The sequence below is a fragment of the Phyllobates terribilis genome, unplaced genomic scaffold, assembly GCF_046119375.1.
Source record: "Phyllobates terribilis strain yellow unplaced genomic scaffold, ASM4611937v1 Scaffold_108__1_contigs__length_5656254, whole genome shotgun sequence".
NCBI lineage: Eukaryota > Metazoa > Chordata > Amphibia > Anura > Dendrobatidae > Phyllobates > Phyllobates terribilis.
The window spans coordinates 3,275,377-3,289,842 of record NW_027362868.1 but is presented as its reverse complement, the minus strand read 5'-3'; the positions used below and the strand labels follow the sequence as shown (position 1 = coordinate 3,289,842).

At 46.9% G+C, this 14,466-nt stretch overlaps 9 non-coding genes and 1 pseudogene across 9 annotated transcripts; all 10 read right to left on the bottom strand.

Moving 5' to 3' along the window:
* Positions 1-1,894: 1,894 nt before the first annotated feature.
* Positions 1,895-1,972, bottom strand: LOC141200980 (U2 spliceosomal RNA; annotated as a pseudogene).
* A 1,115-nt stretch (positions 1,973-3,087) lies between these two features.
* Positions 3,088-3,278, bottom strand: LOC141200100 (U2 spliceosomal RNA). The gene has a single exon (XR_012271832.1). It is a non-coding gene; the product is annotated as a U2 spliceosomal RNA (small nuclear RNA).
* A 1,115-nt stretch (positions 3,279-4,393) lies between these two features.
* Positions 4,394-4,584, bottom strand: LOC141200099 (U2 spliceosomal RNA). The gene has a single exon (XR_012271831.1). It is a non-coding gene; the product is annotated as a U2 spliceosomal RNA (small nuclear RNA).
* A 1,115-nt stretch (positions 4,585-5,699) lies between these two features.
* Positions 5,700-5,890, bottom strand: LOC141200097 (U2 spliceosomal RNA). The gene has a single exon (XR_012271829.1). It is a non-coding gene; the product is annotated as a U2 spliceosomal RNA (small nuclear RNA).
* Positions 5,891-7,005: 1,115 nt separating this feature from the next.
* On the bottom strand, positions 7,006-7,196 carry LOC141200784 (U2 spliceosomal RNA). Its single transcript, XR_012272494.1, has one exon. It is a non-coding gene; the product is annotated as a U2 spliceosomal RNA (small nuclear RNA).
* A 1,115-nt stretch (positions 7,197-8,311) lies between these two features.
* LOC141200096 (U2 spliceosomal RNA) lies at positions 8,312-8,502 on the bottom strand. Its single transcript, XR_012271828.1, has one exon. It is a non-coding gene; the product is annotated as a U2 spliceosomal RNA (small nuclear RNA).
* A 1,115-nt stretch (positions 8,503-9,617) lies between these two features.
* Positions 9,618-9,808, bottom strand: LOC141200095 (U2 spliceosomal RNA). The gene has a single exon (XR_012271827.1). It is a non-coding gene; the product is annotated as a U2 spliceosomal RNA (small nuclear RNA).
* A 1,115-nt stretch (positions 9,809-10,923) lies between these two features.
* On the bottom strand, positions 10,924-11,114 carry LOC141200094 (U2 spliceosomal RNA). Its single transcript, XR_012271826.1, has one exon. It is a non-coding gene; the product is annotated as a U2 spliceosomal RNA (small nuclear RNA).
* A 1,115-nt stretch (positions 11,115-12,229) lies between these two features.
* Positions 12,230-12,420, bottom strand: LOC141200093 (U2 spliceosomal RNA). The gene has a single exon (XR_012271825.1). It is a non-coding gene; the product is annotated as a U2 spliceosomal RNA (small nuclear RNA).
* A 1,115-nt stretch (positions 12,421-13,535) lies between these two features.
* Positions 13,536-13,726, bottom strand: LOC141200092 (U2 spliceosomal RNA). The gene has a single exon (XR_012271824.1). It is a non-coding gene; the product is annotated as a U2 spliceosomal RNA (small nuclear RNA).
* Between the last annotated feature and the right edge of the window lie 740 nt (positions 13,727-14,466).

Sequence of the window (14,466 nt, the reverse complement as noted above, 5' to 3'; positions counted from 1 at the left end):
AAAAGTTAGCGCAGGCAATACACCTTAGTTACCACTCCGGTCGGGTGGTCCCTCGTCGGTGTTGACTGCTGGTGACGGGATCACCAGCAGGCCCTCTTCCTCCATCTGGTCAAGCAGCGCGGCCTCGATCTCGGCGACCACCAGTTCCTCCTCTTTTGGCTCGGCCACCAGGGTCTCAACCATGTGCTCCATCTCTTCTGGCTCAGGGAGGGTATCCTCCTTTTCGCCTACGAAATCCAGAATCTTCTTTTTGGAGGATTCAGTAGCAGGGCTGTCCTCCACCTTCCTCTTTCCCCGGGTTGGAACTGGGGAGACAAGAAGGGGAAAATCCTCCTCGGAATAGATAGCGGCGGGTGGAGGAAAGGTTAATTCCACCGCTACCATGGTCTGGGGAGGGAGAGTGGCTGCCGGGGCAGGGGAAAGGACACCTGCTGAGGAGTAGGGGAAGGAGGAAGAGGAAGTGGAATCCTCAGCAGGGGTGGCCGGGGTGGGGGGGGATTGGACGGGGGTGGCAGGGGGAGGGATCGAGAGAGGGGTGACAGAACTCTTACCCTCCTTTGACTTTTTCTTCTGCTTCGGAGCTGCTGGGACCGTCGCTGGGGCTTTGGCCACCGACTCCTTGACCGCTTTGGCCTTGGTCGTCTCGGCCTTGGCCGCTGGGGCCTTGGTCGTCGCGTCCTTGACCTTCACAGGCCTGGTCGTCGGGGCCTTGTCCTCCGTAGCTGGGGTCGTCGCAACCACCGATGCCCAGGATCTCTCACGCCTGGGGCAATCCTTGTACAGATGAGCCGCCAGCCCACACAGGTTGCAGGACGTCTTCTTCGGGCAGTCCTTCGAGCTGTGTCCCGTCACTCGACAAATCCTGCAGGCATCCTCCTTGCAGTCCTTCATCTCGTGGCCGTTCTTGCCGCATCTCCTGCAGTTCCGCGGCATGTCCGGGTAATAGATGAGGCCGTAGGAGTTGCCCAGGGAGAATGTCGGGGGCAGGTGCCGAAGTCCGTCTGAGTACGCCAGGTCCCTGTGAAGTCTAACGGTCACCGACCACTTACCTGTCCAGAAGCCGAGTCCATTCAGGATGTGAGAGGGTTCCTTCACAACCAAACAGAAGCGTCTCAGGAAGGTACAGATGTCTTGGCCTGGGGTGTGCGGGTTGCGCATGGAGACCGTGATCCTCCTTTCATCCCTCTGGATAGGGCAGCTACCTGTAAAGGCAGAGAAAGAATTATCCGGTCCTTTTGCGCTTACCATTTCCCAGAACCTCCTGCAGGTGTTCACAGTGGCGAAGGTGACGAAGAAGATCCCCGTCAAGAAGGTCTGGATGCTGAGGGTGTCCGACCTGGAGAAGCCTCGATCCAGCAGCATCTTCTGGCAGAACACGTCCGAGGACATGTCCGGCACCCTCCCATCCACTTCCTTCAGCTTCAGGGCCACCGTCTGCCGCATCCATGGCTCCAGGGCTGGAGCTTCGTGGCGGGGCTTCTGGGGTCCCTTCTGCTGGCCAGTCGTGGAGGCAGAGTCCTTGGGGTCAGAATCGGCTCCTGGCTGGGCCCTCCTGGCTGTCCCCAGCTCCAGGCTCTTCTTTTCGGCCTTCCTCGCAGCGCTTGCCATGGCTTTCCTCCTGCAGTTACTTCTTGGAGCTGGATCTGGAACTCTTCCCGGAATGGGTGGAGCTATGCAGATTCTTCTCCCGTCGTGTTCTGGACAAATTCCCCGAAAGGTCTTTGTCTCGATGATTTTCTTCCTCGAAGATTCCACAGGACAGCCCGATTCTTCTCCGAGTCTTCGTCTTCTTCTGGATTCTTTAGAGCTTCTTCCTCCCACCGATATCCGCCTTCGTTCTCCGATGTCAGCTGGGATCCGAAGCTCTTCTCCTTCCGAGTTCGATCGCTCTCGTCAAGTGTAGATCGTAGCTCTTGTGTTCTTAAAAGAACAGATACTACACTTGATCTTAGCCAAAAGGCCGAGAAGCGATAACCAGAATTGGTTTCAAACTACGGAGCCACCCAAGGATCCTGAAAAGTCCATTTGTGGAGATGAGCTCCTGGACTCCCGTTAAGAAGACATGTTGTCAACCTCTAGATCCCTTACATGCCTGCACTTTTCGGCTTGCTGCTGCTGCAATCCACGCGTTTTAGATCTGCATAACTCCACCTCTTTAAACACAGCACCTTCACCCCCTGCTGTTCCCACCCGCCTCAACACCGTTGGAAGGGAGGAGAACCAATTAAGGCGGAGGGTGGGGTGGAACGAGCAGCTGTCTACCCTTAGCAGGAGGGCTCCTGATTACATACCTCTCCTGCTGCTGCTGCTGCTGGCTGTCCAGCAGCAGACTGAAGGTGGCTGCTGCTGTGCACAGGTATATAAAGGCTCAGAGCCTATTATGACACGCGCAGCCAGCGTTCCATTGCCACATTCCATCTACTGCAGGCAGGATACCTGGCTGGCTGAATGTCGCTGAGAAGCTCACAGAGACCGCCATAAGCAACAGTTTAACAGAATGCCACAGACTAATCAACCAAACTTTTTGGGTTGGGTTCTCTTTTATAGTCTGCAGGCATTAAATGAAAGAAGTCAGTGTTCCAGCAGAAGGAGACAACGTTTCAGAAAAGGCATTGTAGCAAACCAAAAAAGAAATTTTAAGCGCAGCAGAGTAACCAGCGCACATACCTGTTAGCTCAGGTGAGTTTAAAAGGCTGCTGTTGATAACAAGGGCATTTGCTAAATAGATGGTGTGTGTGCAACAATATACTGAAAGGTCAATTATATTGTGCAGCTTATCTCACCACCTGTAGTTATTTAGGTGAAAGCTCCAAAATGCTTGCCTAATATGTCTGTTTATCCAAAAGGAAGTAAAAAGGGAGAGCTAGAAAGATAGCATTGCATCACATTACATGGCAATGCAATGCACAGTTGCTGAAGTTGAACCAAAATGAGCTTGTAATCTGGCTTCTGCAACTTTGAACATGAAAAATCCAATGAGGAGAAGAAAAGCAAAGCCAAAGAGTCCATCCCCAAATCCGACAAACAAGCAAAATGAACAAAAAACATTGAATTCAATTCTTTCTGATTTTAGAAACTGCATTAAAGAAGGGGTGCACCGGTCCTGGAGATACTGCAATACCAGGTCAATGCGTGGAGTGGACAGAGCAAGCTCTTTTTCCATCTCCCTGTTCTAAAAATCCATTTAATATATGGTCCCCAGATAGGGGACGTATCAGATATTAAACTGATAAGAACAGATACTACACTTGATCTTAGCCAAAAGGCCGAGAAGCGATAACCAGAATTGGTTTCAAACTACGGAGCCACCCAAGGATCCTGAAAAGTCCATTTGTGGAGATGAGCTCCTGGACTCCCGTTAAGAAGACATGTTGTCAACCTCTAGATCCCTTACATGCCTGCACTTTTCGGCTTGCTGCTGCTGCAATCCACGCGTTTTAGATCTGCATAACTCCACCTCTTTAAACACAGCACCTTCACCCCCTGCTGTTCCCACCCGCCTCAACACCGTTGGAAGGGAGGAGAACCAATTAAGGCGGGGGGTGGGGTGGAACGAGCAGCTGTCTACCCTTAGCAGGAGGGCTCCTGATTACATACCTCTCCTGCTGCTGCTGCTGCTGGCTGTCCAGCAGCAGACTGAAGGTGGCTGCTGCTGTGCACAGGTATATAAAGGCTCAGAGCCTATTATGACACGCGCAGCCAGCGTTCCATTGCCACATTCCATCTACTGCAGGCAGGATACCTGGCTGGCTGAATGTCGCTGAGAAGCTCACAGAGACCGCCATAAGCAACAGTTTAACAGAATGCCACAGACTAATCAACCAAACTTTTTGGGTTGGGTTCTCTTTTATAGTCTGCAGGCATTAAATGAAAGAAGTCAGTGTTCCAGCAGAAGGAGACAACATTTCAGAAAAGGCATTGTAGCAAACCAAAAAAGAAATTTTAAGCGCAGCAGAGTAACCAGCGCACATACCTGTTAGCTCAGGTGAGTTTAAAAGGCTGCTGTTGATAACAAGGGCATTTGCTAAATAGATGGTGTGTGTGCAACAATATACTGAAAGGTCAATTATATTGTGCAGCTTATCTCACCACCTGTAGTTATTTAGGTGAAAGCTCCAAAATGCTTGCCTAATATGTCTGTTTATCCAAAAGGAAGTAAAAAGGGAGAGCTAGAAAGATAGCATTGCATCACATTACATGGCAATGCAATGCACAGTTGCTGAAGTTGAACCAAAATGAGCTTGTAATCTGGCTTCTGCAACTTTGAACATGAAAAATCCAATGAGGAGAAGAAAAGCAAAGCCAAAGAGTCCATCCCCAAATCCGACAAACAAGCAAAATGAACAAAAAACATTGAATTCAATTCTTTCTGATTTTAGAAACTGCATTAAAGAAGGGGTGCACCGGTCCTGGAGATACTGCAATACCAGGTCAATGCGTGGAGTGGACAGAGCAAGCTCTTTTTCCATCTCCCTGTTCTAAAAATCCATTTAATATATGGTCCCCAGATAGGGGACGTATCAGATATTAAACTGATAAGAACAGATACTACACTTGATCTTAGCCAAAAGGCCGAGAAGCGATAACCAGAATTGGTTTCAAACTACGGAGCCACCCAAGGATCCTGAAAAGTCCATTTGTGGAGATGAGCTCCTGGACTCCCGTTAAGAAGACATGTTGTCAACCTCTAGATCCCTTACATGCCTGCACTTTTCGGCTTGCTGCTGCTGCAATCCACGCGTTTTAGATCTGCATAACTCCACCTCTTTAAACACAGCACCTTCACCCCCTGCTGTTCCCACCCGCCTCAACACCGTTGGAAGGGAGGAGAACCAATTAAGGCGGGGGGTGGGGTGGAACGAGCAGCTGTCTACCCTTAGCAGGAGGGCTCCTGATTACATACCTCTCCTGCTGCTGCTGCTGCTGGCTGTCCAGCAGCAGACTGAAGGTGGCTGCTGCTGTGCACAGGTATATAAAGGCTCAGAGCCTATTATGACACGCGCAGCCAGCGTTCCATTGCCACATTCCATCTACTGCAGGCAGGATACCTGGCTGGCTGAATGTCGCTGAGAAGCTCACAGAGACCGCCATAAGCAACAGTTTAACAGAATGCCACAGACTAATCAACCAAACTTTTTGGGTTGGGTTCTCTTTTATAGTCTGCAGGCATTAAATGAAAGAAGTCAGTGTTCCAGCAGAAGGAGACAACGTTTCAGAAAAGGCATTGTAGCAAACCAAAAAAGAAATTTTAAGCGCAGCAGAGTAACCAGCGCACATACCTGTTAGCTCAGGTGAGTTTAAAAGGCTGCTGTTGATAACAAGGGCATTTGCTAAATAGATGGTGTGTGTGCAACAATATACTGAAAGGTCAATTATATTGTGCAGCTTATCTCACCACCTGTAGTTATTTAGGTGAAAGCTCCAAAATGCTTGCCTAATATGTCTGTTTATCCAAAAGGAAGTAAAAAGGGAGAGCTAGAAAGATAGCATTGCATCACATTACATGGCAATGCAATGCACAGTTGCTGAAGTTGAACCAAAATGAGCTTGTAATCTGGCTTCTGCAACTTTGAACATGAAAAATCCAATGAGGAGAAGAAAAGCAAAGCCAAAGAGTCCATCCCCAAATCCGACAAACAAGCAAAATGAACAAAAAACATTGAATTCAATTCTTTCTGATTTTAGAAACTGCATTAAAGAAGGGGTGCACCGGTCCTGGAGATACTGCAATACCAGGTCAATGCGTGGAGTGGACAGAGCAAGCTCTTTTTCCATCTCCCTGTTCTAAAAATCCATTTAATATATGGTCCCCAGATAGGGGACGTATCAGATATTAAACTGATAAGAACAGATACTACACTTGATCTTAGCCAAAAGGCCGAGAAGCGATAACCAGAATTGGTTTCAAACTACGGAGCCACCCAAGGATCCTGAAAAGTCCATTTGTGGAGATGAGCTCCTGGACTCCCGTTAAGAAGACATGTTGTCAACCTTTAGATCCCTTACATGCCTGCACTTTTCGACTTGCTGCTGCTGCAATCCACGCGTTTTAGATCTGCATAACTCCACCTCTTTAAACACAGCACCTTCACCCCCTGCTGTTCCCACCCGCCTCAACACCGTTGGAAGGGAGGAGAACCAATTAAGGCGGGGGGTGGGGTGGAACGAGCAGCTGTCTACCCTTAGCAGGAGGGCTCCTGATTACATACCTCTCCTGCTGCTGCTGCTGCTGGCTGTCCAGCAGCAGACTGAAGGTGGCTGCTGCTGTGCACAGGTATATAAAGGCTCAGAGCCTATTATGACACGCGCAGCCAGCGTTCCATTGCCACATTCCATCTACTGCAGGCAGGATACCTGGCTGGCTGAATGTCGCTGAGAAGCTCACAGAGACCGCCATAAGCAACAGTTTAACAGAATGCCACAGACTAATCAACCAAACTTTTTGGGTTGGGTTCTCTTTTATAGTCTGCAGGCATTAAATGAAAGAAGTCAGTGTTCCAGCAGAAGGAGACAACGTTTCAGAAAAGGCATTGTAGCAAACCAAAAAAGAAATTTTAAGCGCAGCAGAGTAACCAGCGCACATACCTGTTAGCTCAGGTGAGTTTAAAAGGCTGCTGTTGATAACAAGGGCATTTGCTAAATAGATGGTGTGTGTGCAACAATATACTGAAAGGTCAATTATATTGTGCAGCTTATCTCACCACCTGTAGTTATTTAGGTGAAAGCTCCAAAATGCTTGCCTAATATGTCTGTTTATCCAAAAGGAAGTAAAAAGGGAGAGCTAGAAAGATAGCATTGCATCACATTACATGGCAATGCAATGCACAGTTGCTGAAGTTGAACCAAAATGAGCTTGTAATCTGGCTTCTGCAACTTTGAACATGAAAAATCCAATGAGGAGAAGAAAAGCAAAGCCAAAGAGTCCATCCCCAAATCCGACAAACAAGCAAAATGAACAAAAAACATTGAATTCAATTCTTTCTGATTTTAGAAACTGCATTAAAGAAGGGGTGCACCGGTCCTGGAGATACTGCAATACCAGGTCAATGCGTGGAGTGGACAGAGCAAGCTCTTTTTCCATCTCCCTGTTCTAAAAATCCATTTAATATATGGTCGACAGATAGGGGACGTATCAGATATTAAACTGATAAGAACAGATACTACACTTGATCTTAGCCAAAAGGCCGAGAAGCGATAACCAGAATTGGTTTCAAACTACGGAGCCACCCAAGGATCCTGAAAAGTCCATTTGTGGAGATGAGCTCCTGGACTCCCGTTAAGAAGACATGTTGTCAACCTCTAGATCCCTTACATGCCTGCACTTTTCGGCTTGCTGCTGCTGCAATCCACGCGTTTTAGATCTGCATAACTCCACCTCTTTAAACACAGCACCTTCACCCCCTGCTGTTCCCACCCGCCTCAACACCGTTGGAAGGGAGGAGAACCAATTAAGGCGGGGGGTGGGGTGGAACGAGCAGCTGTCTACCCTTAGCAGGAGGGCTCCTGATTACATACCTCTCCTGCTGCTGCTGCTGCTGGCTGTCCAGCAGCAGACTGAAGGTGGCTGCTGCTGTGCACAGGTATATAAAGGCTCAGAGCCTATTATGACACGCGCAGCCAGCGTTCCATTGCCACATTCCATCTACTGCAGGCAGGATACCTGGCTGGCTGAATGTCGCTGAGAAGCTCACAGAGACCGCCATAAGCAACAGTTTAACAGAATGCCACAGACTAATCAACCAAACTTTTTGGGTTGGGTTCTCTTTTATAGTCTGCAGGCATTAAATGAAAGAAGTCAGTGTTCCAGCAGAAGGAGACAACGTTTCAGAAAAGGCATTGTAGCAAACCAAAAAAGAAATTTTAAGCGCAGCAGAGTAACCAGCGCACATACCTGTTAGCTCAGGTGAGTTTAAAAGGCTGCTGTTGATAACAAGGGCATTTGCTAAATAGATGGTGTGTGTGCAACAATATACTGAAAGGTCAATTATATTGTGCAGCTTATCTCACCACCTGTAGTTATTTAGGTGAAAGCTCCAAAATGCTTGCCTAATATGTCTGTTTATCCAAAAGGAAGTAAAAAGGGAGAGCTAGAAAGATAGCATTGCATCACATTACATGGCAATGCAATGCACAGTTGCTGAAGTTGAACCAAAATGAGCTTGTAATCTGGCTTCTGCAACTTTGAACATGAAAAATCCAATGAGGAGAAGAAAAGCAAAGCCAAAGAGTCCATCCCCAAATCCGACAAACAAGCAAAATGAACAAAAAACATTGAATTCAATTCTTTCTGATTTTAGAAACTGCATTAAAGAAGGGGTGCACCGGTCCTGGAGATACTGCAATACCAGGTCAATGCGTGGAGTGGACAGAGCAAGCTCTTTTTCCATCTCCCTGTTCTAAAAATCCATTTAATATATGGTCCCCAGATAGGGGACGTATCAGATATTAAACTGATAAGAACAGATACTACACTTGATCTTAGCCAAAAGGCCGAGAAGCGATAACCAGAATTGGTTTCAAACTACGGAGCCACCCAAGGATCCTGAAAAGTCCATTTGTGGAGATGAGCTCCTGGACTCCCGTTAAGAAGACATGTTGTCAACCTCTAGATCCCTTACATGCCTGCACTTTTCGGCTTGCTGCTGCTGCAATCCACGCGTTTTAGATCTGCATAACTCAACCTCTTTAAACACAGCACCTTCACCCCCTGCTGTTCCCACCCGCCTCAACACCGTTGGAAGGGAGGAGAACCAATTAAGGCGGGGGGTGGGGTGGAACGAGCAGCTGTCTACCCTTAGCAGGAGGGCTCCTGATTACATACCTCTCCTGCTGCTGCTGCTGCTGGCTGTCCAGCAGCAGACTGAAGGTGGCTGCTGCTGTGCACAGGTATATAAAGGCTCAGAGCCTATTATGACACGCGCAGCCAGCGTTCCATTGCCACATTCCATCTACTGCAGGCAGGATACCTGGCTGGCTGAATGTCGCTGAGAAGCTCACAGAGACCGCCATAAGCAACAGTTTAACAGAATGCCACAGACTAATCAACCAAACTTTTTGGGTTGGGTTCTCTTTTATAGTCTGCAGGCATTAAATGAAAGAAGTCAGTGTTCCAGCAGAAGGAGACAACGTTTCAGAAAAGGCATTGTAGCAAACCAAAAAAGAAATTTTAAGCGCAGCAGAGTAACCAGCGCATATACCTGTTAGCTCAGGTGAGTTTAAAAGGCTGCTGTTGATAACAAGGGCATTTGCTAAATAGATGGTGTGTGTGCAACAATATACTGAAAGGTCAATTATATTGTGCAGCTTATCTCACCACCTGTAGTTATTTAGGTGAAAGCTCCAAAATGCTTGCCTAATATGTCTGTTTATCCAAAAGGAAGTAAAAAGGGAGAGCTAGAAAGATAGCATTGCATCACATTACATGGCAATGCAATGCACAGTTGCTGAAGTTGAACCAAAATGAGCTTGTAATCTGGCTTCTGCAACTTTGAACATGAAAAATCCAATGAGGAGAAGAAAAGCAAAGCCAAAGAGTCCATCCCCAAATCCGACAAACAAGCAAAATGAACAAAAAACATTGAATTCAATTCTTTCTGATTTTAGAAACTGCATTAAAGAAGGGGTGCACCGGTCCTGGAGATACTGCAATACCAGGTCAATGCGTGGAGTGGACAGAGCAAGCTCTTTTTCCATCTCCCTGTTCTAAAAATCCATTTAATATATGGTCCCCAGATAGGGGACGTATCAGATATTAAACTGATAAGAACAGATACTACACTTGATCTTAGCCAAAAGGCCGAGAAGCGATAACCAGAATTGGTTTCAAACTACGGAGCCACCCAAGGATCCTGAAAAGTCCATTTGTGGAGATGAGCTCCTGGACTCCCGTTAAGAAGACATGTTGTCAACCTCTAGATCCCTTACATGCCTGCACTTTTCGGCTTGCTGCTGCTGCAATCCACGCGTTTTAGATCTGCATAACTCCACCTCTTTAAACACAGCACCTTCACCCCCTGCTGTTCCCACCCGCCTCAACACCGTTGGAAGGGAGGAGAACCAATTAAGGCGGGGGGTGGGGTGGAACGAGCAGCTGTCTACCCTTAGCAGGAGGGCTCCTGATTACATACCTCTCCTGCTGCTGCTGCTGCTGGCTGTCCAGCAGCAGACTGAAGGTGGCTGCTGCTGTGCACAGGTATATAAAGGCTCAGAGCCTATTATGACACGCGCAGCCAGCGTTCCATTGCCACATTCCATCTACTGCAGGCAGGATACCTGGCTGGCTGAATGTCGCTGAGAAGCTCACAGAGACCGCCATAAGCAACAGTTTAACAGAATGCCACAGACTAATCAACCAAACTTTTTGGGTTGGGTTCTCTTTTATAGTCTGCAGGCATTAAATGAAAGAAGTCAGTGTTCCAGCAGAAGGAGACAACGTTTCAGAAAAGGCATTGTAGCAAACCAAAAAAGAAATTTTAAGCGCAGCAGAGTAACCAGCGCACATACCTGTTAGCTCAGGTGAGTTTAAAAGGCTGCTGTTGATAACAAGGGCATTTGCTAAATAGATGGTGTGTGTGCAACAATATACTGAAAGGTCAATTATATTGTGCAGCTTATCTCACCACCTGTAGTTATTTAGGTGAAAGCTCCAAAATGCTTGCCTAATATGTCTGTTTATCCAAAAGGAAGTAAAAAGGGAGAGCTAGAAAGATAGCATTGCATCACATTACATGGCAATGCAATGCACAGTTGCTGAAGTTGAACCAAAATGAGCTTGTAATCTGGCTTCTGCAACTTTGAACATGAAAAATCCAATGAGGAGAAGAAAAGCAAAGCCAAAGAGTCCATCCCCAAATCCGACAAACAAGCAAAATGAACAAAAAACATTGAATTCAATTCTTTCTGATTTTAGAAACTGCATTAAAGAAGGGGTGCACCGGTCCTGGAGATACTGCAATACCAGGTCAATGCGTGGAGTGGACAGAGCAAGCTCTTTTTCCATCTCCCTGTTCTAAAAATCCATTTAATATATGGTCCCCAGATAGGGGACGTATCAGATATTAAACTGATAAGAACAGATACTACACTTGATCTTAGCCAAAAGGCCGAGAAGCGATAACCAGAATTGGTTTCAAACTACGGAGCCACCCAAGGATCCTGAAAAGTCCATTTGTGGAGATGAGCTCCTGGACTCCCGTTAAGAAGACATGTTGTCAACCTCTAGATCGCTTACATGCCTGCACTTTTCGGCTTGCTGCTGCTGCAATCCACGCGTTTTAGATCTGCATAACTCCACCTCTTTAAACACAGCACCTTCACCCCCTGCTGTTCCCACCCGCCTCAACACCGTTGGAAGGGAGGAGAACCAATTAAGGCGGGGGGTGGGGTGGAACGAGCAGCTGTCTACCCTTAGCAGGAGGGCTCCTGATTACATACCTCTCCTGCTGCTGCTGCTGCTGGCTGTCCAGCAGCAGACTGAAGGTGGCTGCTGCTGTGCACAGGTATATAAAGGCTCAGAGCCTATTATGACACGCGCAGCCAGCGTTCCATTACCACATTCCATCTACTGCAGGCAGGATACCTGGCTGGCTGAATGTCGCTGAGAAGCTCACAGAGACCGCCATAAGCAACAGTTTAACAGAATGCCACAGACTAATCAACCAAACTTTTTGGGTTGGGTTCTCTTTTATAGTCTGCAGGCATTAAATGAAAGAAGTCAGTGTTCCAGCAGAAGGAGACAACGTTTCAGAAAAGGCATTGTAGCAAACCAAAAAAGAAATTTTAAGCGCAGCAGAGTAACCAGCGCACATACCTGTTAGCTCAGGTGAGTTTAAAAGGCTGCTGTTGATAACAAGGGCATTTGCTAAATAGATGGTGTGTGTGCAACAATATACTGAAAGGTCAATTATATTGTGCAGCTTATCTCACCACCTGTAGTTATTTAGGTGAAAGCTCCAAAATGCTTGCCTAATATGTCTGTTTATCCAAAAGGAAGTAAAAAGGGAGAGCTAGAAAGATAGCATTGCATCACATTACATGGCAATGCAATGCACAGTTGCTGAAGTTGAACCAAAATGAGCTTGTAATCTGGCTTCTGCAACTTTGAACATGAAAAATCCAATGAGGAGAAGAAAAGCAAAGCCAAAGAGTCCATCCCCAAATCCGACAAACAAGCAAAATGAACAAAAAACATTGAATTCAATTCTTTCTGATTTTAGAAACTGCATTAAAGAAGGGGTGCACCGGTCCTGGAGATACTGCAATACCAGGTCAATGCGTGGAGTGGACAGAGCAAGCTCTTTTTCCATCTCCCTGTTCTAAAAATCCATTTAATATATGGTCCCCAGATAGGGGACGTATCAGATATTAAACTGATAAGAACAGATACTACACTTGATCTTAGCCAAAAGGCCGAGAAGCGATAACCAGAATTGGTTTCAAACTACGGAGCCACCCAAGGATCCTGAAAAGTCCATTTGTGGAGATGAGCTCCTGGACTCCCGTTAAGAAGACATGTTGTCAACCTCTAGATCCCTTACATGCCTGCACTTTTCGGCTTGCTGCTGCTGCAATCCACGCGTTTTAGATCTGCATAACTCCACCTCTTTAAACACAGCACCTTCACCCCCTGCTGTTCCCACCCGCCTCAACACCGTTGGAAGGGAGGAGAACCAATTAAGGCGGGGGGTGGGGTGGAACGAGCAGCTGTCTACCCTTAGCAGGAGGGCTCCTGATTACATACCTCTCCTGCTGCTGCTGCTGCTGGCTGTCCAGCAGCAGACTGAAGGTGGCTGCTGCTGTGCACAGGTATATAAAGGCTCAGAGCCTATTATGACACGCGCAGCCAGCGTTCCATTGCCACATTCCATCTACTGCAGGCAGGATACCTGGCTGGCTGAATGTCGCTGAGAAGCTCACAGAGACCGCCATAAGCAACAGTTTAACAGAATGCCACAGACTAATCAACCAAACTTTTTGGGTTGGGTTCTCTTTTATAGTCTGCAGGCATTAAATGAAAGAAGTCAGTGTTCCAGCAGAAGGAGACAACGTTTCAGAAAAGGCATTGTAGCAAACCAAAAAAGAAATTTTAAGCGCAGCAGAGTAACCAGCGCACATACCTGTTAGCTCAGGTGAGTTTAAAAGGCTGCTGTTGATAACAAGGGCATTTGCTAAATAGATGGTGTGTGTGCAACAATATACTGAAAGGTCGATTATATTGTGCAGCTTATCTCACCACCTGTAGTTATTTAGGTGAAAGCTCCAAAATGCTTGCCTAATATGTCTGTTTATCCAAAAGGAAGTAAAAAGGGAGAGCTAGAAAGATAGCATTGCATCACATTACATGGCAATGCAATGCACAGTTGCTGAAGTTGAACCAAAATGAGCTTGTAATCTGGCTTCTGCAACTTTGAACATGAAAAATCCAATGAGGAGAAGAAAAGCAAAGCCAAAGAGTCCATCCCCAAATCCGACAAACAAGCAAAATGAACAAAAAACATTGAATTCAATTCTTTCTGATTTTAGAAACTGCATTAAAGAAGGGGTGCACCGGTCCTGGAGATACTGCAATACCAGGTCAATGCGTGGAGTGGACAGAGCAAGCTCTTTTTCCATCTCCCTGTTCTAAAAATCCATTTAATATATGGTCCCCAGATAGGGGACGTATCAGATATTAAACTGATAAGAACAGATACTACACTTGATCTTAGCCAAAAGGCCGAGAAGCGATAACCAGAATTGGTTTCAAACTACGGAGCCACCCAAGGATCCTGAAAAGTCCATTTGTGGAGATGAGCTCCTGGACTCCCGTTAAGAAGACATGTTGTCAACCTCTAGATCCCTTACATGCCTGCACTTTTCGGCTTGCTGCTGCTGCAATCCACGCGTTTTAGATCTGCATAACTCCACCTCTTTAAACACAGCACCTTCACCCCCTGCTGTTCCCACCCGCCTCAACACCGTTGGAAGGGAGGAGAACCAATTAACGCGGGGGGTGGGGTGGAACGAGCAGCTGTCTACCCTTAGCAGGAGGGCTCCTGATTACATACCTCTCCTGCTGCTGCTGCTGCTGGCTGTCCAGCAGCAGACTGAAGGTGGCTGCTGCTGTGCACAGGTATATAAAGGCTCAGAGCCTATTATGACACGCGCAGCCAGCGTTCCATTGCCACATTCCATCTACTGCAGGCAGGATACCTGGCTGGCTGAATGTCGCTGAGAAGCTCACAGAGAAAGCCATAAGCAACAGTTTAACAGAATGCCACAGACTAATCAACCAAACTTTTTGGGTTGGGTTCTCTTTTATAGTCTGCAGGCATTAAATGAAAGAAGTCAGTGTTCCAGCAGAAGGAGACAACGTTTCAGAAAAGGCATTGTAGCAAACCAAAAAAGAAATTTTAAGCGCAGCAGAGTAACCAGCGCACATACCTGTTAGCTCAGGTGAGTTTAAAAGGCTGCTGTTGATAACAAGGG